This window comes from Cynocephalus volans, chromosome 15 (genome assembly GCF_027409185.1).
Source record: "Cynocephalus volans isolate mCynVol1 chromosome 15, mCynVol1.pri, whole genome shotgun sequence".
NCBI classification, from domain to species: domain Eukaryota; kingdom Metazoa; phylum Chordata; class Mammalia; order Dermoptera; family Cynocephalidae; genus Cynocephalus; species Cynocephalus volans.
The window spans coordinates 76,798,334-76,815,906 of NC_084474.1; the positions used below are offsets into that span (position 1 = coordinate 76,798,334).

The 17,573-nt window shown below is 46.6% G+C and overlaps 1 protein-coding gene and 1 non-coding gene across 7 annotated transcripts in view; one reads left to right on the forward strand and one right to left on the reverse strand.

Moving 5' to 3' along the window:
- The window catches only part of ZHX2 (zinc fingers and homeoboxes 2), a 164,827-nt gene that overhangs the window by 34,714 nt on the left and 112,540 nt on the right, over window positions 1-17,573 (forward strand). Inside the window, exon 1 of one of the 6 annotated variants that reach the window (XM_063079540.1) lies at window positions 2,754-2,829. The exons of the other annotated variants lie outside the window; for them this stretch is intronic. The gene's annotated coding sequence lies outside the window, so the exon portion shown is untranslated. Of the gene's footprint in view, window positions 1-2,753; window positions 2,830-17,573 lie in introns of those variants that run through there. 6 annotated transcript variants of the gene reach the window in all.
- TRNAV-GAC (transfer RNA valine (anticodon GAC)) lies at window positions 1,737-1,810 on the reverse strand. The gene has a single exon. It is a non-coding gene; the product is annotated as a tRNA-Val (tRNA).

Consider the following 17,573-nt stretch of genomic DNA (forward strand, 5'->3'; position numbering starts at 1 on the left):
TGATGAATATGCTAATAATCCTGATTTGATCATCACATATTGTACACAAATACTGATAGTCAACTCTGTACCCCACAAATATGTATAATCGATTATTTTTCCATCAAAAAAAAAAAGAAAAAAAGTAGTTCCTAATAATAGAACTTTGGGGAACACAATTCAGTCCATAGCAGGTGTCAAAGCTAGGCCTGAATCTGAAACTCAGCTCAACTACCCCCTAATTGTGGGGCTTGGGTTGGACTTTATGCCCCAGTTTTCCTGTCTGTAGAAATGGGCACAGTAAGGCTTCTCTTCTAGGGGTGCTGTATGCACCAGAGAAAATTCGTAAACTCTGCCTAGAGCATGGTATGTACAGGCATGTGAGTTAGGGGCCCCGCTGGGAGGAGATGATGCACATAAATGGCAGTGAGGAGAGTTGATGAAGGGACCGCTCGCAGAGGGCTGGGCAGGGGTCCGCAGAGCCAGCAGGGGTGGGGCTAGCAACAGCTGAAAGTCCTACCTCCCCCAGGCCTGAAGGGGCAAGAGTTGGGGTGGCCACTGGAACTCAAGAGAGTTGCAGCTATAGGAGAGTGGCTGTCCCACATGATAATCAAGAATAAGAGCTAATGTTTACTATGTGCCTACTGTGGCCGGGCATTGTTCTAAACACCTTAACTCATTTAAGCCACGTTTATGGGGTATTACTATTTTTGCCCCATTTCACAGGTGGGAAACCTGAGGCACAGAAAGATTAAGTTTCTCTGGGTCTTATGGTGGGGGCCGTGATACCCGCACCTCACTCTCCTTGGACCCTCTGATCTTGTGCCCCCTGGTAAACCTCAACTGGAAGGTAGAGGACGAGGGTGCCCACAGTCCGCAGGGTGGAGAAGGGTGGACAGTGGGTCTGGACAGCAAGGGAAGGGGACCCGACACAAGAGGCAGTTGTCGGGGGTGAGTGGGAACTGCTATTGCTGCTGTTGTGGGATCATCAAAGCCGGGGACAATGCCTGGCTCCTAGGAGGCAGGCTCAGATATTTTCCAGCTGAGTGAATGAACCACTGACCTATTAACTACAAATTATAGCAACAGCACTTAGGCCCTAAATAGCATATTTATTGAATAATGTAATTGGAAAATATTATCCCTTTAAGCTTCTGGTAATGTAGGAAATGGTTCACTCCTAAGAGTTTTAATAATATTACATATTTGTTGACTCAGGGAATTCTTTTTGACATTTATTCAGGATTTCCAGGCTGCATAGGAAGAAAAGCAAAAACACTATAATCAGTGTTGTAGGTAGAAATAGAAAAATAGAGTTTTCCATTCAGATTGAAGTATTAGGCACTCGGAGGTGGCCTTCTACTTTAGGGGGAGAGTTTAATGCTCCTGCCTGAGAACTCCTGACTGGGGATTCGTAGAAACCACGTGATGCCTGACCAGGGGGTACCCTGCAATCAAGAGCGAGATCCTGGTAATGAGCACAGGGCTTAGGGCTGACCAAGGCTTGTAGGAGGCCAGGCTGGCCACATAAAAATCAGTGATAATTACTGATGCTTACTGTGTGTTTTCCTGCGTCAGGCCTTCTGCTGAGATATGTAACCACCTTCTATGATGGGTACTACTCTTAGTCCCATTTTGCATGTGGGGGAACTGAGGCACAGGGAGATTAATTTGCTCAAGGTTACCCAGGTGGTAAGTGGAAGACCACTAATCCAAGTCCAGAGTGTGATTTTTTTTTATTTTTATTTTTTGGCAGCTGGCCAGCACAGGGATTGAACCCTTGACCTTGGTGTTGTCAGCACCACGCTCTAACCACCTGAGCTAACCGGCCAGCTAGCGTGTGACTCTTAACTGCTGTGCATATTGCCTCTCCATTGGAGAATGGCACCACTGAGGCCTTGGCTTCAGCCCTTTTCTTTTACAGATGAGGTTCCAAGAAGTACTGTGACTTCTCCAGGGTCACCCAGCCTTGGTAGCAGGAGAGATCACATAGGTCTTAGTGCCTTCTTCTAACTCTGAACTATCCTGTCGCCTTGGGCAGGTCACTTACCTTTTTATAGCTTACTTATCTGTAAAATGGGGCTAATAATTATACCTTTCAATACTTTTGAGACACTAATGATCATTTCGGCCTCGACTCCTCTCAGATGTGAGAACCACATATGACATAACCTCGGGTAACCTGCAGGATGCTCGTCCTCAGCAGCCACTGTAGCAAAGAAGAACCACGTAGAGAGCTCTGGCTCTGGCCAGGAGAGTTCAAAGCACATGTGTCAGCCCGTGTGACTCGTAATTCATAATCCGTCATTCTCACCACACCCACTCCAGTTTACAGCTGAGGAATCAGTTCCAGAGAGGGGAGGAAGTTGCCAGATTATCAAAGTGATAAATACCATTAGTCCGGTCTTCCAGGATGAGAGACAGGAAGATGCAAGTTTTCTGAATAGGAAGAGAAGGGCTGGAGAGACTCGCCTCCTGAAATCATGCTGGTAGTTGTATCACAACAGAAAGGTCGAGACGTCTGCAGTGGCTGCAGGAGGCCAAACCTGAAGACACTAAGAAGAGGAGTTGGAAACAAGCCTCCCAGGGCAAAGAGAACTCACTTATGTGTAATCCCATGTCTTCTAGTTATGTCCACTGTGAGTGCTTTTAGACAACAGGTGACCCAGAAGCCCCAAGGGCCTATGTGCCTGATGGAACCCAAGCCACGTCCTTTTCTTCACATGTCGGGCTTTGGGCCTAACGTTTAAGAGCAGGACCTGGAGAGAGGCAGACTGAGTTTGAATATGGCCCTGCCGTTGCCGCCTGTGTGACGTTAGGCTGCTCTGTGCTGCCGTCTCTTCACCCCTGGTAAGTACTGTGTCTGCGTCATCCAGTCTTTTTGAAGGTGTAAGAAATTCTCTGCTTAGAAAAGTCTCCAGCCAGAGAACTAGAAACAGAGTTAGAAAAGGTTGCCTTTGGGGAGTGAGTTGGGTGGTGGGCAGGTAGTTTTCATTATAAGCTGACGGTTTCCATTACGAGCCTATGTAGTATTCGATTTCTTGAACATGGGCATGCGTTTCTTTGTTTAAAAAAAATTTTTTTTTTTAAAACATTTTAAGAGATCATGTGAACCCAGCACTGTTCATAATGCTTGGCAAATATAAAGCTTAGTACATGGGGGCTGTCAATTTCTGTGTGCCCCGGCAACTTGCTGTCACTGTGTCCTGAAGCTTCAGGAAGGGAGCCCGGGATTGCTGTTTCTGCTGAGTGCGGCCCGGTGCTCTAGAATTACAGAGTGGGAAAGGAGAGTGGGTAGGCTTGAGGTGGATCTCATGTTGCCAAATAAATCACTTACTTCCTTTCTAGCCTATGCCACTCTCACCTCTGCCACCAGCTTACTGAAGAAGGTAGACATTGCCTTACTACAAGTCTAACCTCGTGATTCCCTGGGCTGTTTGTAAGGCTGTTTTGCACTGACTTAGAGAGGGAAGATCGATGGTCCTTGGAACCCGTCATAGGTTCACCAAGATCAGGTCGAGCCAGATTAACTTCATTTTTTTAAAGTAGTTTTTGAGCTGGTAGATGAGGGAAAAGCCACAAATCAAGCATCTCTGGTTTTCATCAAGGTGTTTGAGAAAGCTGCTCATGTCCCCTGGGAACACAATGCAGGAATTTGGATGATACCTTTAGATAAATTCACAGGTTAAATGGTTACACCACACAGTGCCAATAGATCCTAGTGAAATCGTCTGGACTGAAGTTCCTGGTGGTGAGCCTGGGGTGTCTAGGCTCCCCCTTATTTTGTGCATTTTTATTTGTGGTTTAAATGAAGACCTAAATGCTAGCCCTAGGGGCCATACACACACTGTGCAGGCTTTGGAACTCCTACTGCTACTTACAAGCTACAATGATACATGAAGACCCTTCACCTTTAAAAACCTCAGTTTCCCCATCTGTAAAATGAGGGATAGCATTTAATACATGCTCACTATCGTTCCCAGCTTCGTGTTATCTCTGGCCACAATGAAATGATGGGTCTCAGGTCTGGGGCCAAGCATTCTCCCTACAATGTTACATTTAATACTCAAAACAGGGCAGTGAGGCAGGTTTTTCTTTCCCTCTTTGTTTCTCTTTTCTTTCTTGCCTTCCCTCCTTCCTCCCTCCCTCCCTTCCTTCTTTCCTTCACATGTTTACCTACTTTATTCCTGGCACTGTACTATGCCCTGGAGATGTATAATGCCCCTACCCCCCACCTTGGTAGAGGAGATGAACTAATAAGTTGCCATATAGAAGGATGCACTGCCTTGTTTTGAGTATTAAATGTGACAAAATAGGGAGAATGCTTGGCCCCAGGCTCAGGACCTTGTAAACATCCAGTAAGCAGTCACTATCATTTCATTGTGGCCAGAAATAACACGAATCTGGAAATGATAGTGAGCATGATGGATATAGATAGAGCCTCCTGAAAGACCTCAGCAGACAAGAGCAGTGTCACAGATCCTGGGTGGGTGAGGCTCTGTGGGCAGCAGGTCCAGGAAGGGCCAGCAGTTGGGGAAGGGACAGATATACGTCTCGTCTTGTAACAGCATTGAAAGCAGAGTGGTGTCCAGAGTGAATGAGCCAGTAACAGCCCCCTGTCCTCTGGGGTCACAAAGCTCACTGCACAGTTGTGCTCCGTTTGGAGTGTTGTTTGTGAAGTGGAATATTTACAAACTCATATGTCAAAGGAGAGTGGCCAGGATTATAGACAATCTGGAACCGAGCCACCTAAAGTTTCACTTTTGAAAATTGGGAATGTTTGGTGTTGGGGTTTTAGGGGTCAGTACATGGCACAATCCTGTTACCTAACCAGGTTCAGGACCAATTGAGACAGACACAGGAGCTGGATAGTTGGACATTAAAACATCTACTTTGCTGCTGATGAACCAGACTAAAGAGCTTGACTTAAGGTCACTGGCTCGACAGTCTTTCTAATAATACCTGCTGCCCTACACTCCACACCACACGAGAGCCCAACAAGGGGGACTCCGAGTCTGCAAAGCACTTACGCAGGGCCATTGCTGCTCTCTGATCAGGAGAGACAGACAGGAAAAGGGACTGCATCTGTGATGTTTGCAGGAGATTACCAAGTGCAGAGATGGACCTGTGGCCATCACCCGCCAACCAGGTGCTTTACTCCACTTCCAGGGGCAAGGGGAGTAAAGGAGGATGGTAACAGGTTCAGAGTGTTTAAAGATCCTTCTTTGTGGAAAGAAGATGTGGGAGGAGTAAGAATCCCCCTTTCACATTTAGGAAAGCTGCCAAAAATTTAGTAAATACCTTCTCTGTGTACAAAGTGCTCTGCATTCATTCATTCATTCAATGAATCATCAAATTTTTATTGATCTCCTATTATGTGCCAGGTGCTCTTTCCTGGCTCTTTGGGGAAAAGAACAGGAAGAGATTCCTTCTCTCATGGAACCTTTATTCTTGGTCTGGGAAGAGACAGACAATAAGCAATGATCATAAGTAAGGAAATCATGTACTTTACTGGAAAGCGATAGTTGCTATGGAAAAAATAAGAATCCAGAACTTCAAGGAAGTGGGGGATTTGGGGAAAGAGCATTCCAGGCAGAGGGACAGCTGGGGGAAAGGCCCTAAGGCAGGCATGTGACTGAGGGGTGCGAGGAAAACAAGAGACCAGCGTATGCAGCAGAGTGGGCCACGAGTTTGGGAGATGCTGGAACCAGATGGCATAGAGCCTGTGGACCATGGTCCGGACCTTGTCCGTTTCAGCAAGAGATGCAGTATTTGATTCGCACTTCATAGCAACTCTGTGATAGTTTTTGTTCTTATTATCCAGATTTATACATGAATAAACAGCTTCATAGCCAAAATCCCCTTTTACTTTACAACTGAGAAAGTTAACACCCAGAGAGAGAAAACAACTTGCCCAAGGCCACAGAATGGAGGAAATGGCACTGGGCTAGGACTTGTGTCTCCTGATTCTCAGTCCAGGCTCTTTCTCCCACATCTGTGCTCTGGAAATGAACTTTGAAGAAGGTGACTCTGGGCCCCTCTCTGGTTTGCTGGAAGGTTTTCTATGTTGACTACAGAAATTTCTTCCTAGTAAGAGGTTTGATGTGGAAAATCCAAAAGAGGTTAACATGTCACATGCATATGTCAATAAATATTGGATGGGGGAAGGGAGGCCACTGACTTGTCATATGACCATTGCAGCAGTCATATAAGTTCTGACACCACTTGATTGCTTCCTGTGTGCCTAGCCCTGCTGTAAGCTGTAGACATGCGATAATCCATTTACTCCCTACCACCTACTCTCTACTACCCTAAGAAGTAGGTACTATAATTACCCTCCTTTTATAGATGAGGAAACTGAAGCACAGAGAAATGAGAGAACTTGCCCAGAGTCCCCTCATAAGTAAATCCCTGAGCCAAATTCCAAGCCCAGGCAGGCTGGCTTCTGAGCCTGTACTCCGAACCCTCCCGCTCACACAGATTGCCCAGACCCAAGGAAGGTTAAACCAGCTGCCAGATTTGGGTCACCAAGGGCATGTGTCCATTTCCTGTGAGTATCTGAGGAATAGATTAGAGCCCCTGTTCATTTTCCTATGTTCTAACCTGGAAGATGCGCCTCTCCCACTGCTTCCCATCAGACACAGGGACTTTCAGAGCTTGACCGGCAAGATGACTTTCAAACACCCCCCTGTGAAAGAAGTTTCCAAGTGGATTCCCGTCTCTTATTCCCTCTATGACTTGGAGCATGACTGTTTCTACTTAGAGTTATTTGAGCAGAGAAAGAAGGCAGCCTCATGGACTGGAAACAGGACTCAGCTTATGCCAATGTGTTAATGATGATGATGATTGGCGTTTATATAGCGCTTACTCTTTCCAACAGGCTGCCATATCCAGTCGTTATGTCATGCAGTCCTACAAGGATTCTGGGGGATAGGCATTCTTGTCACCCGTTTATAGATGAGGAAGCTGAAGTGAATTTGGGAAGGTTAAATGATTTGCTTAGTCACACCACTGATAAGTGGGGTGGGAAGAGAAGACTTGAACTCAAGCTCAGATCTAAGGCTCTAAGTACTGCTCTGCTGGCTGCACAGGTACAACTCCCAGAGGCAATGAATCAGGGACGCCCTTCATCCCATCTTTCTTCCTGAAAACGAGCATAAAGAGCCGGGGCAAATTCCTGGGAGTATCTCCTTAGACTCAAAAGATATTAAAGAAGCCAGTTTTTAGGATTGGCTTTCCACTAAAAAGATTGTTTTTATTCTCTGGGAACTGGCTGTGTCTGTTTTACTAAGTCAGATTGCTGAGGGATTGACACCGTTGGCCACATTTAGGAGTTGGTGTTGATATTACTGTTGTGAAAAAGCACATATTGGTCCCCACCATCTATATGACTATGACTAATTTTTTTCTTTCTCTCCCGTTTCATGCCACTTTTGCTCACAGCCTACTTGGCATAATTGACACATTGGCTCAGGCCACCGAGACTGCCAACTTGGAGCCTTGAATCAGTTAAATCAGTTATGACAGATGTGATTATTTACAGGAAAATAGAAGTCACTATAATTAAACCTTCTAAGGAGTACATTTTGGTGAAGAATGAGAAAGCGCAAGTTTAACCTGGCATGATGTGTTTGGATTTCAGCCCTAAGCAGATTCTTCTCTATTCTGCAAAAGGAGGTGTCGGGGTGTCTGACACCCTCCATAGGCACTGCCAGTTATCAATTCTCATGACACAGATATTGATAGATGGAAAGGCTAGGTGGGAGCACGAGCATTAGATTGGGCACCAGGAAAAGTGGTTTTAGTTCTTAGCTCAGCCATTTGTCCTTAGCATCAATTTATTTTTCCAATCATAAGATGGGGATAAAAAAAAATCCCTCCTGATCATAGGTCTGGGAAAATTTAAGGTGATAAAGTAGGTCAAGTGTCTCGCATTGTGCCTTACATAAGGCACTGAGTGTTAGGTGTTTCTACCCTTCTTGAGCAAACCCCTGAATCTCCTTAAGCCTTCTTTATCCCATCAGAAAATATGGATAATAACCATCTCATACAATGGATGTGAGGGTGGAGGAAATGAGGTGTATAAGTGGGCTTCATAACCATTTGTTGCTGTTTCATGACTCAATCTATTTTTATTTTTATAAATATCCATAATAGTTACCATTTGGCACTATAGTAGGCACTGTTGGCTTCACTGTTAGGTACAGTAGGCAAGGTGCCAAGGGTCCATTGATACTTTTATGGGCCCAGAAAATATTTAATTTTTATTTTTTGTAAAATCAGAAGGACAAATGGATATAATAAAAATAAATATAAAATCAAATATAAAAAAATAAATAAATAATAAACATCATAATGAATCCAGCCTGGATTATATTCATCTTTATACTGATGTAATTATAAAACCTAATTTTTATTTAATTTAATTTTTTTTAATGGAAGAAGAGACCCACAAAGGCAAAAGTGCGTCAGGCTCACAAATATAGCCTTGGTTGTAGGAACTTTACAAATACCATCTCGATCATTCTCAGGAAGGTTTTTTAAATTCTCATTTTACAGACAGGTAACCTGAAGCTCAGGGAGGTTAAGAAACTTATCCAAAGCCGCATGGCTAGTAAGAGGCTATATTAGATTGGACTAACAATTGTAACAACCCCAAAATTTTAATGGCTTAACACATTGGGAGTTTATTTCTTGTTTATACAACAATTCAGGGTGTACATTTAGCAGGCAGTCTTCCACACAGTGATTCAGGGACCCCAGCTCCCTCCCTCTGTGGCTCTGTCTCCCTCTAGTCTGGAAGATCTCTCCATTCCCTTGGTGGATGGGGAAAGTGAGAGAAGCACAAGTGGGAGGTTTTTATGGGCTAGGCCTGGAATTGGTTCACATCAGTTCTGCTCACATTCCATTGGGTAGAATGCAGTCACGTGACCACACCTAACTGCAAGGAAGTCTGGGAAATGTAGTCTAGCTGCATCTTGGGAGGAAGAGGAGAACATGGCTACTCGGGAGTATTTGCAGTCCTTGCTACACCTTAACAGTGTTGGATTCCAGCCCAGGGCTTTTGTACACAAAGTCCATGCTCTTTCCACTCTACTTAGCTGATTTTTATCAGTCTTAGCTTCCACAAATCCCCATCATAGGCCCTTTTCTCCTGCCAGACTTGCACTGTTCCCAGCACCCAACCTTTGCCTGCTGGGTACCAGCTGCCTTGTGAGGCACCAGGAAGAAAGATGCACTGGGGATTTCTCGGGCTGGCTTGAGGAGGCTACAACCAGGCATTATGCTCTCTGTGTCTCCCAGCCTCCAGCCCCAGGGTGCTGCTGGACACACACAGAAGCCAGTGAATACTTCCTCAGGGTGGGAAAAGGGGGCTTTCAACAGGGTTTCAGAGAGCCAGGAGGAAAGAGGTTTGAACCGAAATCTTGGCTGGACCCTTGGGCAAGGTATCAGCAGTAAGGGGTGATACCAGATGATCCTGTAGCACTGAAATGCCACAATCCTGGGATTACTGGCCATTTTCCAGAAGCGAACTGTGTGACCCCACCTATAACCCATCAATGTGGCTGACTTTGGACACACATGATCCTAAAGGACAAAGCCACGGGAGTCAGCTGGAGGCTAGATGCCCCACGGACACTTTTCTGTAACCTCTGGGTGGGCCCAGTGACCCTGCGGGCAGCCAAGTGGTGCTGATGTTGGTGGGCACCCAGCTCCTCTAGGATCAGGCTGAAGCTGCCTGTTATGAGACCCTCGAGTGGAATCAGAATATCTGCCTCCTCCAGGAAGCCATCCCAGATTACTCAGCCCTCAGTGGTCCCCACCCTCTAGGAGCTCTGGGCACTTGTTGCCATTCCACCTAAAGGTCCTGCATCGCCTTATAACGTCTCTCATCATCACCCTTTGCTTATGTGCTGTTGGCCTTGAAGGCAAGGAATCCAGGACCATGTTTAGAGCCAAGTGTACACAGGACTCTCCTGAGCACTTCGTAGACATCATACTCTCAACAGCATTTGGTTAATTCTAACATTTCATTCAGATTTACACCCAGGACTGGGTGCATTGTAAGAGAATTGGTACCTAGGGAACATCCTTCTTTATATTTAGAGATGGGGAAACACACTAAGGGGAAACAAAAGGTTTTGCCTATAGTCAACTGAAATTCTCAGTCATACCCCTAGTCTCTGGAAGGTGAATACAGTCACCTTTGATACCTGTGTCTGTGTCAGAAACGACTCCGCTTCCAGCAGACGTGGTCACATCTTGCTGCCATTTTCCAGCCAATCAACGCTGGACATGCTCCCTCATTTCTCCCCGCCTGCTTCCTTACCTGTCAGATCAGGGCCTGGTTGCTGCCAGCTTGCAGGGTGGCTGTGAGGCCTAAAGGAGGGCATATGGAGACGGCACTTGGCTCACAGCTCTCTTCCCAGTCCCTGTTAGTATCTCACGCAGGCACAAAATCTTGCTTAAAAAAATGTGTCCTGCGATGAGACTTGGCATCCAGGACGCGCCCTGAGAGGAATTTGTTTTTGTTTTAATGCCGAGGACGTTTGCATGAAAACAGGATCTTCGTTGCTTAGGAATTGATCAACTCCTGCTGCTGCCTTTCCCTGCTGAAGTGCAGTCTTATATTTGTCACAGGCACACAAGTAACAGTAGGGATGACTGGGACCTACACAGATACAGGGTTGTGGCTGCTCAGGGAGGGTCTCAGTAGCCACAGAGTCAAAAGAGAGAATGAGGAATCAGTCTCAGGCACATGAGAGCTTGCAGACGGAAGGTGCCAGAGGACCACAGCATGAAGGTCTAGTTGGTTCTAGATGCTCAGGAGTGAAGAGAAGGAAGAGGCAAGACATTTAAGATGTGGTCTCCACCTGCAAGGAACTTAAAGCCCATCTGGACAGAGAGGAGGCCGGCACCTAAGAAGGTACAATGACTAGATATGATGTAACACAGAATAGCACAGGCATGAATGACAGGAACCAGTACCTGATGCAAGGAGGTTGGAGTGAGCAGCTGGACAGACTTGGGGTCTGCTCCTTACCTGCTGGGTAACCTTGAGCAATTTATCCTTAACCTCTCTGCACCTGCCTTCCTTCACCTATAAAATGGCTTTCATCTCACAGGGTCAGTATGAAGGTTAAGTAAGATGCTGTATATTAAATGGTTGGCATAGAGTGAGCATGCCATCAGTCCAAACTGTTATACTTAGTATTCATACTAATATTAGACGCTCTCCATCCTAAGGAGGAGATATCCAGATGGCCACAGAGGGCTTTTAAGAAGAAGGACTTGAACTTGATTTTTAAGGAGGAGAAAAAGATGACCAGAGAACTGGGAAAGAGCATTTGTTAGCATTTTAGCAGCAAGACCAGGACACATCTATGTCCACTGCAGATAATCTTAAGGCGGTTTTCCAGACACTATCCAAGAAACCAAAGTGAAATTGCCCACATGAAATTGGAGGAGGATTTCTTGGTATCCTGCTCCATAGGGAACCCCACCCATTTGTGGCCCCAGCCTAGCCCCACAGGCATTGGCACAGAAAGGACAGAGATGAGAAGAGCCCAGAATGGTCACTCCACTGGGTCTGGTCTTTCTCTGCCTCTGGGCTTGGCTTCCCGAAGGCAGTGAGGTGTTTACATCCAGATAGCCACAAGAGGCCGGACACCTTTTTCTCTAGTGTCCTTAATGTATGCTAATCAAAGCTGAGAGCCTGCAGAAAATATCTGCCTGGCAAAAGCCCCGCGCCCTGGCCTTGGCTCGTCTCCCTCATCCCTGGGTTCCCTCCCATCTGCCTATCCAGGGGTGTCCATAAATCCAGCTGGTGGAGCCCTCAGGGGTTGGCGAGGCTGCCGTGGACTTTATTCACATCACGATGGAAACAATTGAAAACCACTTGGCAAAAAGAAGGGGTGAGCTAATGTTTTACAGCAAGAATCCATTTTTTCTTGCCACTCTTATTGAAACCCAGGAGAAAGGCCGGCTGCTCTCCAAGTTCTGTCAGGCCAGTCCCCCAGGGTCCCCTACTCTTTTGCATCTCAGATCCCCCCACAGGGGAGTCTGGGCTGCAGGGCTGGCCTTGGCCTCCTCATAGGCCCTGGAGGAGCAGAGCCGGCCTTCCCTTCCTGATCTCGGAGATGGGGATCTAGCCACATGGGCCTGTAGAGGGGCCCATATATAGAGCCTGGGGAATGTGGGCCTCTGGCAGGCAGCCTGGAAAAAATGGCCGTGTTCTGAGGGCGAACGCCGCCGAATTATAAATAGCACCCGCCTCCCTCTTCTTCCAACTTGCTGTGTCTGTCACTGGAGGGTTGACAGTAAAAATTCAAGAGGACTGAACAGGACAAGGGGGCAGGGAGAGTCGGGGGAGAGGGAGATGCTGGATTGTGCAGTGAGTTCAGCTGCTGTCTTGGACAGCAGAGTAAGGAGAATTGTCACCAGAAGAGCAGGCTGAGAGTGGGACGCATTTGGGGTAGCAGAATGACTACTGATCTAATGCATTTTTATAAGCTGAATAAGCATTGAAGGAAAACTAAAGGAAGCTTCAACTCCAAGAGATGGTTTTAGAGGAGCTTTAAAGCCTTTTTAAAAAAATCATCAAAGTCAGCCTCCTGAGAATATAAAAGGTTTCTCTCTGGTTCGGAAGGTCAGCTGCTCTGGCTTCCAAATCAAAACCTGTGGCCAGGTGCCCACAAAGATCCATCCCATGAGCCTTCTGCGGAGGGTTTCTTCGTGTGTTTTTGTGCCTCCCTGACACAGAGGAAGTGGGGACACGTCCTCCTCCTCTGAAAACCTGTGCATGATTTGCTCACCACACGGAGGGTGATGGATTCAGGAGGCATCAGAGATAAAGGAGTGTGTAGCCCTGGCTGTAGGAAGCACCTAGCTGGTCACACCTGGGTAATAGTAATGGGTGGGAAATGTTCCAGCAAATCCTCAGTTCTGGAGGAGGGGCAGGCTGGTATAGCATGGACCAGAAGTCCTTGTTTGTGTCCTTGGCTCTGCTGGGTACTCCTGGGGCCCAGCTGCCAAGTTTTCTGATTTGCCAGCCCTGCATAGGAAGGAGCTAGAGTTCTGCTGAGCACTGTATGTGACAAAGGTGCCTGGGAACATGGTGAGGGCTGGGACACCTCCTCTGTGAGCAGGCTGAGCTGGTAATAGTTGCTGTGTCCTTTGTTTCAGCAATTGGGGTCCTTTTGCTCCCATAGCAATGATTTAGAAATGGGTTAGTTTATTGGTTTCTCCCCTCCTACCTTGATAATTCTCATTTCTTACATCCTTTGGAGCAACTTTGAAATCAAGCATTTTTTTTTAAATTACAAATGAGGAGCTGGCAAACCTTTGTATCTTTTTGTTCACTTATCAAAAGAAGATTTCCAGACCTCACAGAACGCAGCCAATGAGTGGTGAGGATGAGTGGGTGGATGTTGGAACTTGATGCCTGGTGTTAGATTTGGAGTGACTGTCTACAGCAGTGATTCTAAAACAGTGCTTCAAGGAGCCCTATTGGGGGACGATGCCTCAGAGGCCAAAACGGGGGCCTTCCAGACCCCTGCCTCCATGTCAAACAAAGCAGTTCTACTCTTACCTGTTTTGGGTATTAGATTACATTTTTTTCAGATGGATTTTATGCCTTAAAAAAGTTTGGAAACCAATACTGTAACTCGTCCTATCAGTTTAGCACTAAGTGAATGGAAGCCTGGAGAGGGAAAGGGATTTTCCCAAGGTCAAGACTTCTACTTGGGTTGCTGCTGTGATCGTGGCTCTTCTTTGGGAAAGGGAAGTCCCAGAGGGTGGGAACCAGGACCTTAGAGAGCATCTTACCAACCCCCTTCCTTCAGAAACTAAGGCCTAGGGAGATGATGACATTTGTTCAAGGACAAGTCAGTGGCAGACCTGGGATCTCAGCCACCCCAGGTGCTCATACAAGATGAATGATGTGCCCTAAGAACCCAACATGGCAGGATCTGCCCCGATCTAGACAGCTTCCCAGAGGAAGTGGTGCAGAACCAAGCCGGGAAGATGAGGGCCAGGGAAAGCTTCCAAGCAGAAGAACCGCTCATGCATTTGGTCCAGTGCTCATCTCTCTGCACCTGGGAAGCAGAGGCCTGGAAAAGACAACAGCTCTCGAGGGTGGGCTGTTCCCATCTGTCTCTGTCAAGACGAGTGACGTCACCACATGCCAGGTAAGGCTGTTCCTGGACTCTGGGAGAGGTCCTCCAGCAGATGCAGAGCGGCACGTATGGTGAGCAGAGCCTGCTCCCAAGAGAGGCATTGCTGCTTAGCCCTGGCAGGCGGTGGCTCGGATGGCGGGCTGCAGCAGGACTTGAATATATAATGTGCTTCATCTGATTTGAGCTGTGACAAAGTCCAGACAGCCTCCTCTAGACAGCAAAGGACATTGCAGGGAGAGGTGGTTCATTTTCTATAAATTTCCCTGTGGATTTCCTGGGGAGAACATTAGTAACCCTCTCAGGGCATGTACTTTCCATGAATACAGGGCACACCCTGGTTTGGGTCCTGGATCTTGTGTCCAGTCTTTGGATGTAGAATTTATTCCTTAATCAAGACTGAAGGAAAACTTGGGTAAAGATCCCTAGAAATGTGGACCTCGATCATGGTCTCTCAGATACACTTTAAAAATAAGTACATGTTCTTTACAACAAAACATCCGAGGAAAAGGATTCTTGTTCTTATACTGAGCTCTCTTGGACATGTGGAAAACAAGCATCTGCTCAGCTCTGCAGAGGCCATCTGATCTAATCATGGGTTAAACACACTCTCCAGCCTCATGAACTCCACAGAACCAGGACAAATCCAAGGCAGCCCAGGAGAGTATGTGCAGTGCTTTACCAATCCGGAAGTCAAGCCCAGACCTCCCAGGCACCACCATTTTCTGATATGTTTTTGGAGTTGGCGGGGAGGAGCAGGTAGACTCCACATGAAATGTCCTACTTTGCATTTATGAGACTCAGATTCTCCATCTTAACACAAGAACCATGATCTTGTTGGAGCATCAAAATGTCTACACACCAGCGTTTCTCAAAGCCTGTGCTGAGGAGCAGAGTCCTGCAAGACGCTGTGTAACAAAGGCCTTCCATTGTCATCTCAGTTTGGGAAATGTTGCACACTGATTCATTCTGCGTGTTAGATCTCTGCCCAGATGTGAACACCTCTGAGAGGTCTACCCAGACCACCATTACTGCTGCCATCAGCACCTTCAGCCCCCTTATCTTGCTCTGTGCTTCAGAGTCCGTTTCTTCAGAGGAAGAAATAGGGGCTCAAAGATAGTAGTTGGTAGCAATTCAGGGCTGGTCCCTCAGGTCTCCCATCTCTTAGTCTGGCTCTCCTCCTATGGCTGCTGCAACAAATGACCACAAACTTGATGTAAAACAATACAAATTTGTTATCTGACAGTTATGGAGTTTAGAAGTCCAAAATAGGTCTCGCTGAACTTAAAATTGGGGTGTCAGTGGCACTGTCCTTTCTGGAGGCTGTAGGGGAGAATCTATTTTGTTGCTGTTCCCAGCTTCTAGAGGCTGCCTATGTTCCTTGACCTGTAGCCCCTTCCATCTTCAGAGCCAGCGATGGCCTGTTGAGTCTTCCTCCAACCGCATCATTCCAACATTGACTCTCCTGCCTCACTCTTGCACTTATAAGAACCTTCATGATTACACTGAGCCCACCCAGATAAGCCAGGATAATCTCCCCATCTCAAGATCCTTAACTTAATCACATCTGCAAAGTGCCTTCTGCCATGTAAGGGCACATATTTACAGTTCTGGGGACTAGGAGATGGACGTCTTGGGGATGGGGGGCACTATTCTGCTGGCCACACCTCCCATCACACTATCTACCTTGGGGTATCCTCAGGCAAATGCACATTCTCCCCTATGACTCCCAGCACTCTCTGTGCCCCACTGTCATAGTACTGGTCACATAACTTTAGAGCTGGTTCAGTGTCTGGCTACCTGGCTGGGCCATGACTTCCTCATGGGCAGGGCTTGGTCTTCCTTGTGCCCAACTATAGCACATTCCTCACACTTAGTAAGCACCCAGGTCATGTTGGTCACCTTGGCTGAGCTAGAAATGCTCCATCTCCATTTTACTGCACCCCTCCCTGCTCGGGTTCAGTGAACTGAAGGGACCTCCCTGCAAGTTCTGGCCTTCGAGCTCTGCAGTGGGATCAGGCCTTGAGGAGGTCAGGAGAGACCCAGGCCACTTCCATGTTTTTAGTCTCCTGGCATATTAAAATAAGACAAAATATTAAAACTCAATCAAAAAAAATTTTGGAGCCATAATATATTTAAATCAATAAGTTAACTCTTTTGGCATCCAAAATGTTATACAATAGACTGGTTCTGTGCACTAGCTTATCACAAGGTCTACATTTAATTTTTTTTTTTTTTTTTTTTGGTGGCTGGCTGGTGTAGGGATTGAACCCCTGGACCTTGGTGTTATCAGCATCACACTAATCAACAAAGTTCATATTTAAAATATATTATTTGGGATATTCTATAAGTGATAAAGTCCCAAATTCAGACTGCCACATACAGTTGTGTCTTGCAAGGACTGTGTCAAAAGTTTAAATTTATGCATTCTCACAAATGAGAGGCCTGGGTCAAGAAGCTCTCCTATTTTATACCCTCAGGCCTCTGGCCCTTGCAAGAACCCCTGTTTGGAATAAAGGCTGAAGGAAAAACCTGTAGCATGTGGTTCAATACTCTAGATTAGACCTTGGGCAAGTCACATTCCTCCTTCGAGCTCCTGTGCACTCGCCTGTCAACGAGGGGCTCAGCATCTGTGACCTCTTGGTTCCTTTTTTACCAAAATTCTTGTCTTGGTCAGCTAGGGCTGCCATAATAAAGTGCTATAGATTGGGTGGCTTTAACAGCAGACATTTATTTCTCACAGTTCTGGAGGTTGGATCAAGCCCAAGATCAAGGCGCTGGCAGATTTGGCTCCTGGCGAGGGCCCTCTTCTTGGTTTGCCGACAGCCACCTTTTTGCATCTCACATGGCAGAGGGAAAGAGAGAGCTCTTCTCTCCCTCCTGCTTCTTACAAGGACTCTAATCCCGTCGTAAGGGTTCCTTCCTCCTGTCCTCATGTAAACCTAATTACCAAAGGCCCCACTTTCATATACCATATAATGCAACATATGAATTTGGGAGGGATATAAACATTCAGCCCATAACAATTCTCTTACCTGGCGGGATCTGCAGTGGATTCTGCTACCTGGTTTCTGGTAGAATCCATCCTTCCAACGTAGCCACAGTGATGGTTTTGCTTCCAGCCTGAGCTAGTAAATGACTGTATCCGTGTCCTTCTGTTCACAGACACCCTAGAAAATTCCTTCTGCTCCCCCTGTCATTCACAGCCTCACAGAACTCTAGAACATTAGAACATTGGTTCCATCTGAGGTCCAGGGAGGGTAAACTGCATTCCCCATGTGTCCAGGTTGGGGCTTGGACCCTAAGTCTCCCAAAAGCTTGTGGGTTCAAGTTTGTACCTATCTACTCTCTCTCCAGGCCTCAGATTCCTCATTTGCAAAATAATAGGCCTGGCCTAAGCCAGGCTTGTAAACTCAGATG